At 43.0% G+C, this 18,538-nt stretch overlaps 1 protein-coding gene across 4 annotated transcripts in view; it reads left to right on the plus strand.

The window, feature by feature from the left end:
• Nucleotides 1-18,538, plus strand: part of LPAR1 (lysophosphatidic acid receptor 1) — a 74,417-nt gene that overhangs the window by 12,400 nt on the left and 43,479 nt on the right. For 2 of the 4 annotated variants that reach the window (XM_039343455.1, XM_039343454.1), the window contains exon 2: nt 13,570-13,637. The exons of the other annotated variants lie outside the window; for them this stretch is intronic. The gene's annotated coding sequence lies outside the window, so the exon portion shown is untranslated. The remainder of the gene's footprint in view (nt 1-13,569; nt 13,638-18,538) is intronic. 4 annotated transcript variants of the gene reach the window in all.

Consider the following 18,538-nt stretch of genomic DNA (forward strand, 5'->3'; position numbering starts at 1 on the left):
ATTAGTAAGCTAATAAGTTACATTTAGTTGAATTTACTACTTGTGACTTTGACATTTCACAGACATTGAATGCTGATTTACATTCTCTTTCCCAATAATTCTAGGAGAAGAACGGCCAATGGGTTAAGCATATGAGTCCTTTGTCCCAGTTCAGAATCTGCTCCAAATTTCAGTGTTATCCACTTTTTCCTGGTTTTATACCAGCTTATCTAAAACTAAAGCAAAGCTGTGTTTTCTTCCAAAAGTTAATGGCTCTTTACTCATTCTGGCTCTGAACTTCAGCATTTTGTTCCTCATGTCTGTCTACAGGCAATGTAGCAACACACAACCACCATTGAAACCATTGATAATAAAAGGACATCATTGCAGAAAGTCATGGATTTTTGCTCCAAATCTATCTCATCATCTTCACAGACTGCAAGATATTTTTTAAAAAACAAAGAGAAAAAAAAATAGAGCTTGGAAGCTGGAAAGTTTTTCCATATAGCATTTACTCAGGTCTCCACAACATAAACTAAACCATGGAACGAGAAAGCGTACTAGAATTGTGGGAAAGATTTTTTTTTTTTTTTGCATACTACATTTTGTAGTAGTTTATAATTCTAGATTGCTCTGCAAGCTGCATTCAGGCAAAGCGAGATACAGGTCTTCTTCAGATTGAAAAAAGGAAGGGGTAGGTAGAATCTAAGTTTCTGTTCTTTCCATGCATTTTTACATCAATGCGTGGAAACTTAGTGGGAGCTGCAAAAAAATAAACCCTACTGTCCAGCCACTCAGCTATGCCTTATTTTGAGACGTCCATGTATTTTCATTTCTATTCAGTTGCACATTGTTTTCTTTCCTCAACTGTTGCATATTTTTATTCACTATAAATTCTGGCATATTGACCAATGCTTCTTTTTGTGACACAGGTAATGAAACTAATCTCTGAACATTAGACTGCCAACATAGGGATCATAAAAGATAGACTTTATGCCGCACTTACACATAAACGCATACTAAATAGAAATATGAAATACTGTAATAAATATTTCAATCGGTATTTATGAAAGGCTTTTGCTTAACTGCATTCCAGTCAACAATTCTGTTTTCCTGATTGAGCAATAAAGCATCTATTTAGGATTGATTGAAGCTATATTTAAAGCCAAGGCTGCCCTATGAATGCAAATCATAGTAAAGTTGTGAAACAGTGCTTAATAAATGTAAAGAAACACAAGAGTGATTGTTGACTTTAAAAAGGAGTTATTTAAAACTTCTCAGCCTGCTATTGTATTTGGATGGAAATGGTGTAATCTTGGTGTCTGACTTGAGAGAAGTCATTATAGGTGGTAATGACTGATAACCAGAATAGGAACCAGAATTTGTGTCATAAATCATTGCGGGGGGGGGGGGATTTCAAGACAATTTTTATGGTGCTTGTTAAGTGACTCACTAGGATCATTAAGCGATCCCAGATTTCCCAATGGGCACTTTTTGCCAGAAATCAGCAAAAATATAAATCATGATCAGGTAACCCACAGGGTGTCAGATGTGAACAGGCAGGAATTATTCAGAAAAATAGAACTACCAGAATGTAAACAATCAGAGAACAAATTATCTTATATGATTGCTATTTAGAAGGCTGGTCTAAGGCCTTCTTTGAACAGAAATGAAATGGTTTAACATAAACCTGGATTTTTTTTTATGGCCAAATGCCAGCACAGAACAATAGAATATATAAAAAGGATATAATATGATGAAAAGGGGCAGACATCTGAGTAGGGGATGGTTTTATATTTCCCTGATTGTACCACCATACCTTACCTGACTAAAAGCTTTCTATGCCCTGAATAAACTAATTGTGCAGTATTAGAGGAAGTACTTTATATGTTGGTCCACTGGCAATTTGAGAATCTGCCTATGTCACTTTGCACTCCACACCCCTCATGTACTATTTAATGAGTAAAGTTGCTTGATCATGGCCCCAGCTTGTCATGAAGCTGTTTCCCCAGTTTCAACTGGGCATTCAATCAAATGCCCAGTTGTGTCATTTCAAAACTCCTCCATACATAACAAAAGAAGGATTACCTAGAATTTATCTGTTGGCTACTCCCAGTTAGCTAAGAATAAGGATGGCAAGCCACTTTCAAAATCTTCCCCAGAAAACTGCAAGGACTAGTCCAGGCGATTGCCAGAAGTCAACAATGACTCAAAGGCACACACACAAAAATAAATATAGTATTAGTTGGCATATCATCTTAATTTAAGGTATTAGTTTAGCCCAGTACTTTTTTATTTGTCATAGCTTTCTGCATCTCAGTACATCTAAGAATTCTCATGTACGCCAGGAGGTTGTGTTTACTTTAATAACAAAGAAATAGTGTGCAAATTTGGGGAGAGGGAGGAAACATCTTGCTAGACAACTTAGCTTTTCCTCTTGAAATATGATATCCTGGAATAAAGTATATGTAAAGTTATACTATAGAATTCTTTCCTCACATTTATTTTAACGTAAAGGTAGCCTTCGACTTAGGACCACAATTGAGTCCAAAATTTCTGTTGCTAAGTGAGACAATTGTTAAGTGAATTTTGCCCCGTTTTACAGTTTTTCTTGGCACAGCTGTTAAGTGAATCACTGAAGTTGTTAAGTTAGTAACACGGTTGTTAAGTGAATCTGGCTCCCCCATTGACTTGGCTTGTCAGAAGGTCACAAATGGTGATCACGTGACCCTGGGGCACTGCAACAGTCATAAATACGAGTCAGTTGCCAAGTGTATGAATTTTGATCATGTGACCATGGGGATGCTGCAATGGTTGTAAGTGTGAAAAAAAGTCATAAGTCACTTCTTTCAGTGCCGTTGTAACTTTGAATGATCACTAAATGAACTGTTGTAAGACGAAGACAACTGGTGCAAAGAGAGGAATCCTATGTAAAAGTTAGCCCCACCTCATTTAGTCTCAGATCAATGTATATATGACTACAGTCTAATCTTTGCCTTTGGAAGATTTTGAATATAGGCATTTTGAATATTGAATTGGAAGGTATGATAAATTGTCTCAAAAATATTCATCATGGTTTTTTCAACTTCTTAGTAAAAAGTTACATGTTCCAATTTAATCTACCTAGACATCATCTGAAAGATTAAGAAAACGAAACGAAACACTTCAAATTACTATTAATGGTGAATGCAATATGTTAAAGGATTTTAAATACTTAAATCTGACTAAACCATAAAAGTAAAATATTGAAATACTAACATACTGAGTTAGTAAAATACTGAGTATCTATAAATTTGTGTTTGTGTATATATAAGTTATGATCACTGACAAGAGACATAACAGGAAACATAAAACATTGTAGAAAGCATAGAAGGTTTTGTATATTTGTGCAGGGGAATTAAATTAGAGTATTTCCCTGGGTAGAATAATACAACTAGGAAAAAAAAACTTGCAACCCTCTTGGAAATTTTAGAGTTCCCATCTGACAATAAAAAAGCAAATGCAATTGTCTTCACAACAGGTGGAACTTCTATTAGCAAGCAGAATTATGAGAGTAGACACAAGATGCTGTATAAAAGACACTGAAGGAACACAGGGGTTAAAATCTGAGATTCTTCCAGATCTCAGGAATACGATCACTCTACAAAAAGGATGTTTTTATACCCTCCATTCAATTTGATTGAAGACAAGACATTAAAGCTAGCTAAGGAGAAGTCCTTAAAGCGTATTGGGCAGGAAACATTGCATTTGCTTTTTTTAAAATTTACAGGTGTAAAGGATTTCCTGTTTATGTTTTGCCAGTACTCATTACCAAATTCAGTTTATATCCAAATTAGAAAAAGATTTTTTTTAATTTCTTATTTTATCTCAAGAGCTGTATTTGTTTTGCAATCACTGTAACATATTTATTCTTTTCAATCTTCATTGGTGACTTAAAAAAAGGAAATCTCAAATGCTGAGATAAGGGGAAATCTTGGTGTGGTCTTCAAATGTTGTTAACTTATTCTTAAAAAGTTACTAAACCAAAAGACTCCTCAGTGCTTTGGTCTGTTTGTTTTCCGACACTTTCAGAATCGGAAAAGTTATCTCCGCATATTTTTCTTTCTTTCTAATAAAATAGAAAGAGGTAAGATGATATCGAAGAAGTAACTGTAAAGAACTCTGAGCATTTCTGGAAATTGCATTAGTAATAATAGTTGTCATTCGCTTAATTGGTTTTTGAAAGTCATTTGTGGTCTGAGTCCGGTTATTAAATGTCACGTTTGTATAAAAGCTTCCCCCCCCCCCAGGAGTTAGCATAATGTCTTTTTGTAGCCAACAACACTCAAAGCAACACTCTCCCACTCATTTCCCAGTATTACTTTCCAGAATTTAATTTAAGATTAAGGTAAAATGCTTTTCTCCAGCAGGATGACTGTAGAGTCCAAATGGATGGGTTCTATGACGGCCTTCCTGCCTGGCAGACTGGGTAAAACTTCGGCCACACCCCTTCCTTTGGGCGTGACCCCAGTTTTGACTCAGTCTCGAAGCCTGGTACAAGTGCGAGAGGCAGCTCTCAGAAACAAACGAATTTAAACTCAAAAAAAAAAAAAAAAAAAAAAAGGAATCCCCTCTTCTTCCCTTGACAAGAGAAACTTCCCGGCAGCGATTAGAACAGGATCGGCGGACTCGTGAGTGGGGCTAGCCGGGGAGGCTCGGAACGGGCCGGATCGCTCGCTTTCTTCCGGCCCGCCGAGCAGCTGTTCGGCGCGGGGGGGGTTTTTTCACCGGGTTGCGCATAGCCCTCCGGGCCCTCCCAACAGCTGAGCAGCCTGGCCGAGGGAGCTGAGCGCCACGGCGCGAAACAGCTGAGCCGCGCGGGAAGCGGCAAACCAGGTCGCCGCTCGGCTGCGATCAGCTGGGCGGCGCGATAAACAGCGCGGCAAGAGCAAAGCCGGCGCTGAATTCCCCTATACCCAGAGGAAAGGCGCAGCCCCTCATGACTAGAGGAGTCTTCCTGATTGCAAAAATCAGGATCCGCCATTACTCTTGAACCTCGTGGATTCCCGGGCTTCCATTGGGAGGCGTGGCTTCTTCCCCATTCACCATTTTGGAACTTGATCTTCCCGCCGTTTCCCCTTGGGGGCGGGGCCTTCACCCGGACTCCATTTTCCGGCAAACAAAGGGCTTTTTCCCTTGCAAGGATCTGAGGTTACCCAAGGAAACTGAGACAGAGGAAGGAAGAGGGAAAGTAAAATAACCGTTTTCCTATCGTGGTCTGTTGCCACAGCCACAGACTGGGGGAGAGAGAGAGACATATGAACTGCACCTTGTCTGGACTAGGTGAGGAGGTGAGGAGGAACATTCTTCCCTAACTGTTCCCATAGTGGCCTTTAGTCACTGCCTTGCAGGATCTTCGGTCCAAAGAATCCTGTCTGTCCGGCCATTGTTTGTATAGGCAGAGGAGGGCACAGTCCCAAGCATCTGCCTCTGATCTGCGTACCTCATTCCCCCATCCCAGGCATTTCCTACTCGGGGTGTCTGGCACAATGGCAGACAATGTCTCGTATTCAGTCACACAGGTCCCTCAATTGTCCCCCCCACAACAGCAGCGAAAACGCAGATCCTCTGAATCAGAGGTGGGGGGGAAGAAGAAAGCTAAAACAAAGCACCTTACTCAGACGGGACAGTCTAAAACGGCTGAGCGAGAGGCTCTGAGGAGACATTTGGCTTTAGAAAGACAAATTAGCAGGGCACAGAGATCCAATGCCAATGGGACAAATTTGGTTTCCCCTGTCCCAGTGGCGACCAGCACAGAACCTACTGCCGAGGAAGTGCTCAAGACTTGGTCTCCTCCTGGGGAAACTGAACAGTTAGATTCCTCCAATCCCTCCTCACCAGCTTCTTCTCCCTCACCCGACCACACTCCAGCGCCTCACCCCAGCGACAAAGCGCAGGAGAACATATGGTCGGCACGATTTCAGGCATTCATGCAGGATGCATTCTCCCAATTCATGGCCTCCAAAGGGCAAGTGGCCTTTCACACACCCCGTAAGGGACGAGCTAGGCCACCCCCTACCAACATCTCTGAATCTTCCTCTCAACTAGGAGAGGGTGACTCAGTAGATCTTGACATGTCAGACATGCCCCTATCGGAGGACGAGGAAACCGCACCTGAGCAGGAGACGAGCTCTGGCCTCTTTAACCCAGCGCTCCTAAAATCACTCCTGACTAAGGCAGTTTCCACAGTCAGCCTAACATCAGTACAGGATGAGAGGCCATCGACTAGCAAGGAGGCCAACCCTCTGTTTGCCAAAAAGGTCCCACAGGACAAGTACATTCCATGTGCGGAGGTCTTCATGACCACGCTGGAGGAACAATGGTACTCACTTGCAAGCCCACCGGCACCTAACAGCGCGGAGAGGAAGCTTTTCAACCTATCTCCCTCCTTCTCTAACATGTTAGAGGTTCCCACTGTAGATAAACCCTTGATCTCATTATTCTCTACCTCCGCGATTCCAGGAGACATGGCGGAGGTCTTGAAACCTGAGGAGAAGAAATTTGAACACTCCTTCCGGCGTTCCCACATGGCTGCAGCCTGGGCGGCCAGAGCAGCCCCCTCATCATCATTCTTCGCGAGGGCCTGCATCATGTGGCTGAGGGAACTGCAGGGCACGGTGCCTCCAGACCAGGTCAGAGTACACCAGACATTGGCCAAACTCCTCGCGGCCTATCAGTTCATGTCTGACGCTTCACTGTACGCAACAAAGTATGCGGCAAGATCCATTGCGGCCACAGTGGCCTCGCGTAGGCTACTGTGGCTCAAAAACTGGAAGACAGACCTGAGGTCCAAATGGCGTCTCTCGACGTCCAAATCCAGTGGAGAGGCCCTATTTGGTTCCATTCTGGATCCACATGTCAGCGAAGGCAGAGACAAGAAAAAAATCCTAGTACATCCATCAAAGAAGTTAGACAGGAGAGGCAGTCAGGACTTCCGGAGGCAGGGCTCCCGCCCAGGAAGCCCCTGGGATTGGAGGCAGCCCTTTCGATCAGGGCAATCCTGGGACTGGCCCAGAGGCTCACGATCCTTCTACCCGAGACAGGATCGAACCCAGGATCGCCAAAGCCCGGGAGCCAGGGGCCAGTTCCAGTCCAGACGCCCAGATAGGGGAGCGGGAGGCAGATCCTTTAAGCGTACCAAGTGACGCCAAACAGGACACACCCATCGGGGGTCGGTTAGGAAATTTCACCGAGGTCTGGGAACAGACCACGACCGACGCCTGGGTCCTGGAAACGATCAGGCATGGCCTGACCTTAGACTTCTGTTCTCCCCCTCCAAACCGGTTCATCAGATGTCCCATCTCCAGAAGAGCACACAAGACAAGGCTGATAACTTCGGCCATAGATCACCTCCTGTCAATTCAAGCAATAGAGAAGGTACCAAAGGAAGAGGAAGGAAGAGGATTTTATTCTATCCTCGTCGTTATCCCAAAGACATCAGGAGGGTGGAGAGCAATCTTGGACCTGAAGGGCCTGAACTATTTCATAAAGTACAGGAGGTTCAAGATGCACTCCTTAAAGTCCATACTAGCCAGAGTCAGGGAAGACGATCTACTATCCTCAATAGATCTCACAGAGGCGTACCTACACATCCCCATCCACCCCAGCTACCGGAAATTCCTCAGATTTACCTACGCGGGGCGACATTACCAATACAGGGCATTACCCTTCGGACTGTCGTCAGCACCAAGGGTAGTCACAAAGATCTTAGCTGTACTAGCGGCCCATCTCAGGTTGATTCCGGTTCGCGTCCAGTTTTATCTGGACGACATCTTGATTCAGTCCAGATCTCGGGAACAAGCAAGGACAGACCTCAAGACCACAATCCGAACCCTACAGGGGCACGGATTCTCGGTCAATCTAAACAAGAGCCACCTCATTCCCTCAAGGAGACTGCAACACCTGGGCGCGGTGATATACACGTCACAGTGCAGGGTATTCCTTTCCCAGGAGCGACTGATCAACATATCCAAGCTAATCCACCAAATTCAAGAGATCAGGAGAGTGCCCTTGCTACAACTCTCGAAGCTCCTGGGAAAGATGATATCGTGCATGGGCATCATCCCATGGGCAAGGCTCCACTCGAGGGAGTTGCAGTGGTTCCTCCTACCCTACCAGAGGAGGAACCTCAGCACCTCAAACAGGAGTGTGCTGGTACCAGCACAGGTGATGAAATCACTAAAATGGTGGCTATCCCCCATGACACTCAAGGGGAGCATAATCAGGGAACCGAACAGGGTCACGCTCACGACAGATGCGAGCCTGTTCGGATGGGGAGCCCATCTGGGGACCCAGATAGCACAGGGCCAGTGGGGTCAGAAGGACCTGTCACACAGCATCAACTGGCTAGAGCTCCGGGCCATACACCTGGCCCTCCGTCATTTCTCACACCTAGTAACGAGGAGGCACGTCCTCGTGCTTACAGACAATGTAGCAGCCAAGGCGCATGTAAACAAGGAGGGAGGAACGAAATCAGTGGAACTAATGAAGGAAGCATTGGCTCTGGCTCGGTGGGCAGAAGCCAATGTGAGTTCCATCAGAGCGGAACACATCTCCGGGGAGACAAACACCCAAGCAGACTCCCTGAGCAGAGCCAAGGTGGACCAGTCGGAATGGCGTCTGGACCCGGCTCTCTTCGAGGAGATCTCCCGGAGGTTCGGACAACCGCACCTAGATCTATTTGCCAACCACAAGAACACACAACTCCCCAGGGTCTTCTCCAGATTCCCGTCCCCGGGATCGGAGGGAACGGATGCTCTCAGGTGCCGGTGGCCGGCGCAACTCCTGTACGCCTTCCCCCCGCTGCCACTAATACCGGCAACCATACGCAAGATGATCCTGGAGGGCGCAGAAATGGTCTGCATTGCCCCTCACTGGCCACGGCGCCCGTGGTTTGCCGACCTCGTGGACCTTTCGATATCACCTCCGTGGAGGATTCCCCCGGACAGGGTAAAACTCAGTCAGGGCAAGCTTGTACACCCAGATCCCCAGTGGCTACAACTAGTCGCTTGGCATTTGAGCGGCAAAGCTTAACTAAACAATCTTATTCTGCAGGGGTGATATCGATCATACAGGCATCACGAAGGGCGTCCACCAATAGGATTTACGACGCTACATGGAAGGGATTCTGTAGGTGGTGCGCTTCGCTTCACCTAGACCCGACCGCAGTATCTATCCCCAATATCCTAGACTACCTATTGGAGGGTCTTAATAGGGGCCTATCAGTCAATACCATCCGCAGACAGATATCGGCCCTCTCAACCGTACTCTCCTTTCAAAGACAGGGTCGTTCTTAGACCAGACCCGACCTTCATCCCGAAGGTAAATAGCACCTTTCACAGATCTCAGGAACTTACGCTTCCTGATTTCTGTCCAAGACCCAAACATAAGCTAGAACACAGATGGCACAAGCTAGACGTACGGAGAGCACTGTGTTTCTACGTGAAACGCACCTCGGCTTTCCGAACGACTGAAGCATTATTTGTGTCCTTTCAACCATCAACTATGGGAAAGAAGGTATCTTCTTCCACCATAGGCAGGTGGATCAGAGCCTGCATAGCGCAGGCCTACGTCTCACAGGATTTGCCAGCACCCAATCAGGTGACTGCCCACTCAACTCGGAGCGCAGCCACATCTGCGGCGTGGCTAACGCAAGCTCCGGTGGAGGAGATTTGCAGGGCCGCAACCTGGTCCTCACCTTCGGTTTTCATTCGACATTACCGTTTAGACTCCCTAGCAGCAGCAGACGCGGCTTTTGGCAGAAGAGTTCTTCAACAGGTCGTATCTGCTCAGAGTTCGGTAGCCTAGACATTCCCTCCCAGGGGGACATGAGGGCTTTGGTATGTCCCATCCATTTGGACTCTACAGGCATCCTGCTGGAGAAGGGGCGTTGTCTTACCTGAACGCCTTTTCTCAGCAGGATGATGTAGAGTCCAAGCCCACCCAGAGGATAGGTCTAGGCAGGGATATAATAAAGATATAATAAAGAGCTGCAAGGTTAATTCCAACAAAGTTTCTCGCCTAAGTCAAAACTGGGGTCACGCCCAAAGGAAGGGGTGTGGCCGAAGTTTTACCCAGTCTGCCAGGCAGGAAGGCCGTCATAGAACCCATCCATTTGGACTCTACATCATCCTGCTGAGAAAAGGCGTTCAGGTAAGACAACGCCCCTTCTATTCATAGGGGGGGGGAAGAAATATCAACAGAATTCATGCTTAAATGTTAACAGGTCTATGCCAAAATATTTTAATTATGCTTAATTGAAGCTCTTTTTTAAAGAGCTATAATCATACTTCCTATAGTATTTGATTTTCTAATTGAATTATGGTGCCTATATAAACATGAAGTAATATCAATATTACATTCATCATACTTTATATTCAGGTTTTCATCTGACATCCACAATTCCAAGTTTCCAGTGTTGTCCCCAAAACTGGGTCTTAGCATGGTGTTGAAACCAATTGATCACCAGACCCAAGAAGTGGAACAGATAGACTTTTATTTTAAAGTGGCCTTGACTTTGAAAGCTACCATGGCGGCAATTACAGTTTTACAGCAGTTTTGATTCACATACACCCCTTTGCCCTTCCAATTCACCCCTTTGCCCTCTCCCCAATAATACATGTATAATATATCATATTGATTGGTTACCTGGATTGCAGCCCCCTAAAGCTTTCTCGCTTGCTATGCAAAATGTCACGCCACCAATTGACCACCTCGGGTCACAGGTATCTTGCAAAGCTTTTAGTTTCCTGTGCCTGCTATGTGGTTTTGGGTTTTCTTGTAAGTGAGCTATTCCTGTACCCAACATCCTGGCTAAGTCGTTGGACCTATGAATCTGTCTCACTTCATTGTCCCTGCAGCCTCCCCCCTCCCGCAGCCCCCCTCACAGTGCTATCAAGTATGCCAACTGTTAGCAAGCTTGTGCTGCAAATCCCTTAGTGAGCAGAAGAAGAAAAAGTTGTTAAAGAAAAAGTTCTTTAAGAATAAATGTTTCTCTCAGAATTCATCTTCCTCACTCTCATGTCCATCACACCCACACCGGGATCCTATTTCCATATATGACCCTTCTTCTGATCCCCAGGGCCTTGTCTGCACGTATATTCTTTCATCTGACCCTTCACAAGTGATACAGAATTTGTGCTTTCAGTTTAGGCAAATAATCCAGATTAAACTACAAAAACCCACACTTTGGTTTAGAAAACTGCATATCGATTATCTGCCTTTTACAATATTTTTTCGTTTTATTTTATTATAGGGCTGTTTTTGTCAGTGGGCCAAGGGCACATAATTGGTATCTTTCCCACTTGAAAACTTCACCTCAATATGCACTTCTTTATACAAGAATCTAGTGTTGTGAGAGTTATATATTTCTGGTCAGTGATGTGAGGGACAAATTATTTTACCAACAAGTCTTTCAAACTTACCTCCTACTAGTGTTTGATTCTCTGCTTGTGCCATACTGTATCACATTGTGGATTTTTAAAAAATGTGAAATAAAAACAACTTATATCACAATTATTGCACAAGAAGTGCTTAGGGTTTGTGTTTGACTTCATGATTCTGTATTGGCACAGATTTTCATAAAATGTGTGTACTAGGAACAGTATTTTTTATTTAAATAGGTAAACAAACTAAATTTCACAATAATGAGAAAGATTTCAACGGTGTGTAATCTGCTGCTAGCTAACATGAATAAGCCTAGCCTTATTCTCCTTTATACAGTATGTACCTGTCTTTAAGTTGGATGATTTTTCAGAAAAGAAACTCATAAAAGACACAAGATCACCCTCCCCTAATAATGTTTCATGTTTAATATGCATTCAGAAATGCTACATATGTGCATACGCAGCATCTTCTGTCATACATTGGTATGAATATGCACACATTAAAAACAGCTGCATTTGGTACAAATACTAAACTGAATTCTAGTACATTGATGTATATAAATAAAAAAAGCTGTGCTGTGCATTAATTTTTATTTTTATTAATCAAATTTATATGGCTGCCCAACTCATGGAAAGTGTGTCTGTGCCCTCTGTTGCTCCATGTTTCTTAATTTCAAAAAAGTAATTTCATAGTTCCAAATGAATTAATTGGACTTATTTCCAAGTAAATATATGCTATAATCCTTTACATGCAATTATCTAAAGCAGCGGTTCTCAACCTGTGGGTCGCGACCCCATTTGGGGTCAAACGACCATTTTACGGGGGTCGGCAAACAACGCAATCCGCCATTTTTTTTCAGCTGGCGCCGCTGCGCATGCACGCCGCACATGGGGGCGGTGCCATGCATGGGGGTGGCGCCACGCATGCACGCCGCGCATGGGGTGGTGCCGGTATAAAAAGGTTAAGAACCACTGATCTAAAGAGAATGTTCATTGAAAATGATGGAAGCTGCTTACATACAGTGCAGTTTTTCTTTTTCTTTTTTGTTTCAAAATAGCTATAAGGCACTCCCTTATCCAACACTCTCTTGTTGCCTGGGTAGAATTATAAAGTACAGTAAATCAATAAACATCAGTAAAGGGTTGGCAGAAAACCGTAGCCAGTTCAAAGTTCTTTATAACTATGTACATAAGTGTTGACAATTTGATTTCAGTGAAATCTGTGGAGAAATATTTTTATCAGTGTAAAAACATACTGGGCGTATCCTTGAATGTTAAAGTATCTGGCATAATAGTATTTAAGAAATAAAAATATTAATGAAATCAATATCAATATCATTGAATTTAGACTGCTTATGGCTACATAGGGTTTCTAGGCTGATTCCTCTTTTAACTTACTACCATGCATGTCCTGTAGGAGAAGATGTGGCAGAGTTAAAAGAGAAATAAGCCTAGAATCTTTCTTAGACTGTCACAAGCAAAGTTCAACCCCCCCCCCTTGATTTCCATTGACCCTTATCTAACTTCAGGCAAGTGGTGTTAGTTGAGAAGATTCCTGTGCATAGGCTATGTAGCAATAAATCAATTTAATTGGACCTCCACGTGTGGACCTGATCTTTTATGCCTGACATGCCCTTTTGTGTCATTTCAAAACTCCTCCATGCATAACAAAACAAGGATTACTGTCTTCCTTTTAGGTCAAAAATGGCCTGTCACTGTTTGCCAACTGATATGCTAAGACCCTCCTCAGGGTTCTGTAGCCATTTTAAAAGTACAGAGGTGGTTATCTTTTAAAAATAATTTGTAAAAGCTACTTTTCATTATAAAAATATCTGTGGTAGGGAGGGGAATCTTGGTGGAGCAGGCAATTTTGCCTTTTGGTTCCAGTCCTGTCTCTCTTGCTCAGTCCTAGGATAAAACTTTATTTTTGTAACTTCCATGTCAGCATTTCAAGCACACAAAAAAAATTAACATCCAAAAATTTAACATCCAAACCCTTAAATTCATTTAGAAAGATCTTTAATGATCAGGATAGAAGCTTTAATTTTCTTTACCAGAAGATGGTTTCATTGTGATATTTTATAACAGGAGAATTAAAACAAATGAATTATCAGTCTTTCCATTATGTCAGTGCTTGCATCAGTCTGTTTTATTTTTGTATTTGTAGAACTGCAGTATCCACATTACAGATTGAGCCTGGTAGATCACCAGATGAATCTGCGAACTCTAAAAAAGGTCATTGTTTTACTGCTGATATAGATTGTAGATTGTCAACTTTACATAGTGTATGTTAAGTCAATATGATACATGTTTGACATACCTATACTTTAAACATCGTAATTTTTAGATCTTGAATATAATTCCTTTGAGATGTAGACTTGTAATCCCTTTGTTTCCTTTGTACACTTAGATCCAGCACCAGGTGTTATTATCTAAATATATATAGGGTGACTTTATTCAAAGAAAAAAAAAATCCTAATACATGTAGTCCAAACCTTGGAACTAATCTAAAATAGCTGTTCTGCTCCTCAATTATAAGTCAGTTCATTTATCTACGTCACTCTAAATTTTTAGTGCACATGTGGGCTACACTGCCATTTTGGGAATAGCAAGGACGAGGTCAGTTTCCAGTAAGTCAGGAATCATACATATATCATTTGACTAAAAGTGAAATTGCTAACTTGGCATCTATAATTGAGTGAGTTGAGTGGTGTAGAATTGACTCAGCTGTGCCCACCTGGGATCTTGGCGCCGTAACAAGCTAGTTTGCATTATTTACAGTTTTAACTAGTTGCTAAAAACTTATTTCCTTTTTCTCAGATGAGTTGCAGTGGCTTTTTGATCTTCTCAATCAAATTTGCTCTCTTTGTGTTAAAAAGAAGTCAGTCATCAGTACAAAGCAATTGGGGATTACTGATTTCTTTTTGAAACTTAGTTCTACCTATTAAACCAAATGTAGTTTCCGTATCTTGACTGATTCTCTTTTCTGAGAATGGGGAAGAGGACCCATTAAGATGACCTTTGTGGGATCTGATGAGTTTTTGAATGCTGTAAAGGGAATTTTTCCTGGACCACTGATGAGAGTTGGGGCAGTGCACAAAGTATTATTGAATCACCTATGGATGGATATCTATGAGGTGGGGTGCCAGTAGTCCATGTTTTGTCCCAATGCTATTTAAAATTTATCACATTTATAATGAAACAATCAGATGCAATTATTAGGAATTGGGGAGGTGCATGTCAACAGCAGATGACACTCAGCTCTACTTCCCTATCTTATCTAAATCAGAGGAAATTGTGCATGTCACTGTGCATGCCTGGATATACTGATTGGTTGGATGAAGGCCAATGAATACCAATATAGGTAGTCCTTGACTCACGACCATAATTGAGCCCCAAGTTTCTGTTGCTAAGCAAGATTAAGTGAGTTCTGCCCCATTTTACGACCTTTCTTCCCACAGTTGTTAAGTGAATCACTGCAGTTGTTAAGTTAGTAACACAGTTGTTGCGTGAATCTGCCTTCCCCATTGGCTTTGCTTTTTAGAAGGTTGCAAAAGGGGATCACATGACTCTGGGATGTGGCAACCGTCATAAATATAGGTCAGTTACCAAGAGTGACTGATAACCAAAGGTCAGTTGCCCAGCGTCTGAATTTGATTACATGACCATGGGGATGCTGCAACGGTCATAAGTGTGAAAAAATGGTCACAAGTCCCTTTTTTCAGGGCTGTTGTAACTTTGAACAGTCACTAAACGAATTATTATAACTCAAGGGCTACCTGTAAAACAAAGACTTCAGGGCTTTGTTATTCCTGGGTCTGAAAATTGTAAATAGAGCTATACTTTTCAAGAAGTAGATAATCTGAGGGTGCTCCTTTGCCTCAGTATTGTCAGGATTACTAGAAATACTTGCTTTCAAATTGCTTGTGCCCCAAAAGAGAATAGTCAGCATGCAGTCTGTCTAGCTAAAACTGCCCATCTCTTATTTAGACTGTTGCAGTGCATTTTATGTGGATTGTCATTGAGCTTGGTTCAGAAGCTGCAAAAAGGTTACAGACGATGGCTGCCCAACGATGCATATGTTGTCAGAAAGCTGGCTAGATATGGGAACCCGTTGTGAAGAAGCCAATATCCACACAGGATTGGGGAAAGACAAAACTCTTTTATTTCCGTACAGTTTCACATCCAAGGAGCGTGTCAGAAATCAGGCACAGTTAATTTTTATACAATTAACTACAGGAAACAAAAGTAAGAGAATTGGTGGATTACTTACAAAGTTATATGACAGTCACACATGCACACAAAGCAAAGCTATTCCATAATTCTGCAATAATTATTTAATTCTTCAGCACAAAAGATGGAGAATCCACCAATGGGTTAGCTCTGTCTTTGAAGGTCCGAATGGCAGCTGCGGAACTCACGCGGCAGCCAAAATGGCGGCTGGACCATCCGACGTGATAACTGGGGCAAGGAGCTGGACGGAGCCTCATGTATCCTCCCAGGGGAGTTGGGGAGAGATCGGAGCTACAGCGCTGATCCCAGCACTGAAGCAGCTGGAAGGAAAGGATTAGTTGCAGGAGAAGTTGAAGCCTCAGCACTTAGCCCCAGGGCCCTGGGGGGAAAAAACCACTTCCCAAGCCTCCAACAGGCAATCTGAAACAGCGCTAATCCCAGTGCTATTGAGATTACTGTGGAAGTCAAAAAGGGAGTCAGAATCTACCAATGGGATAAACTCTATACCTGCAGCTACTTTGGGAGCCAAACTTGTCACGTCCTTGAGGGCTGGAGACCAAGTCAAGATTGGATGTGTCCTGGCCCAGGATGGGGCGTGGCAACTTTGGCTGATTTGGTCTGCAGGGCAGGAAGACAGAGCTAACCCATTGGTGGATTCTCCATCTCCGTGCTGAGAAAAGGCGTTCAGGTAAGACAACGCCCCTTCTACTTCATTATCATATATTGTAAGTTGATTATTTCCACAACGTACAACCACAGTTTTGCTAAGCAAATTGCTGCTGCTAAGCAAATTTTGTTGGCTTTGCTAGCATTGACTTTGCTTGTCAAAAGGTCGCAAAAGATGACACTGCAACCATCATAAATATGAGCCGATTGCCAAGCTTACGAATTTTGGTCATGTGACCACGAGGGTGCTACAATGGCTGTTACTGAAAAATGATCACAAGTCATTTTTTCCAGTGCCATTGTAACTTTGAACCATCACTAAATGAACTGTTGTAAGTTGAGGATTATATGTATGCATGATGAACTTTGCTTTCCTCCAGACCCTTGTTCGGACACTCCCAACCACTGCTTAAGCCAAATATCATAACACTTTTCTTAGTAGTTCATTTGCAAAGTATCTTACCTAAATGTCAAAGCTGTAGCCTGTTATTCAGTCTATATAGGAGACATTTATGGTCAGCCTATGGTGTGTTTGTGGTTGACTGCTCTGGCTCTTGCCAAAAGATGTCATACTACTTCTAGTAGGAAAAGGCATAACAAATAACTCAGTTAATGCATAGCTCACAAAAGCCTCTAATTACGTATTGAGAAGCTAATAAGTCACAAGAGCCTCAAACTGAAGGGATATCATAGCTATAAGTAAAAACTAGAAAAATTTCAACTCATCCTACACATATGTGATATCTGTGGAAACAACTCCAATTAGTTACAGAGTCAGATTCAAGGTTCTGGTTATGATGCAGAAGGATAACTTGTCATCAGACCTACCTACCAGCTTGCTTTTTTTGTTTGTTTGTTTGTTACAGTCATAGTAAGTTACTAATCAGGGTTCTCTCTATCAAGAATGCCCCCAGTAGCTACTTATAGGTGGATTTTCTCTCTGGCGGTATCTGTATTTTGTTCCCTGAAATTGAGGACCTGCCTGATATATTTCCTTTTAGGTGCCTTTTATATCCTGGCCTTTTCTGTATGAAAAGTAGAAGATTGTTTCCACTTTCCCTGATCTTCTTAAATGCATTTCATTGAGTATGATTTATATTGTTTAACTCTGCTTTATGTATTATTGAATTATATATTTTATTGGTGTTTTACTGTAAGCTATTTTGAGATGTTCTGGCATAGCAAGCAGTATCTAAATATACTAGATGGTGATGATATTGATGATATGATGGAGAGGTGAAATTAGTGGGACTGATCAAGACAGGATTTTCCATTTTCTTTTGCTTTAGAGAGAAGTTGGATTTTGCCTCTCCTCCCTCCCTCTCTCTTTCGTTCTTTTCATTCATTTTTTTGAGGTAATTTTAAATTTAACATTATTTTAATATATTTTTCACATCAACATTATGAGAAATTGCTCTATTGATTTTTTTGGATTTTTGCACTGACAAATTTCAACAAGATTGTTGGAGAAAGCTTCAGGATTCACAAAAATCTTTAGGCTACAGGAAATAGGACTTTGGGTGGCCTTAAGACTTCATAATCCCTTTCTTTGCTTTAGAGCAGGGGTATCAAACTCAATTTCATTGAGGGTCGCATCAGCATTGCGGTTGCCCCTGGGGGGCCGGGTGGATGTGGCCAGGGTGGGTGTGGCCTACTGGGTGGGTGTGGATGGAGTGGGTGTGGCTTACTGGATAGGCGTGGATGGAGTGGGTGTGGCCTACTGGGTAGGCGTGGCCAGCTCTACATTGTTCGCGTCAAGGGTGCCTGTGGGAGCCTGGGCAGGAATGGGACAGATCTGAGGGTCTCTGGCAGAAGGGGGTAGAACCAGGACAAGCGCCAAGGCATGATGTATTTCTTCATTCCTCACAAAAGGTGACACCTCTCCAGCATGCACCCAGGGGGCAGGGCCAACGTGGCAGGGGCAGGTTCCTTGCTGTTTCTGGACAGCCTTGTGGAGCTAAGACTGAATGAATTTCAGCATAGATGGCCACCACAAAATTGTACATTGGTTCCCAGCTGGCCTGGGCCAGGGCCAAGGCAGCAGGGACTGTTCCCTCACTGTTTCCAGGATGGCTTCGCAGGCCACATGAAAACATTTCGCGGGCCGCATCTGGCCCCCGGGCCTTGTGTTTGACATGTCTGCTTTAGAGGAAAGTAACTTTGGTATCCAAATTCAGAAGGGATTACAAAATTGGGTAGACAATATAAACTTTATATTTGTCTTACAAATTAAGATA

This window comes from Crotalus tigris, unplaced genomic scaffold (assembly GCF_016545835.1).
Source record: "Crotalus tigris isolate CLP2741 ecotype Arizona unplaced genomic scaffold, ASM1654583v1 scf7180000017854.1278166, whole genome shotgun sequence".
Lineage (NCBI taxonomy): Eukaryota > Metazoa > Chordata > Lepidosauria > Squamata > Viperidae > Crotalus > Crotalus tigris.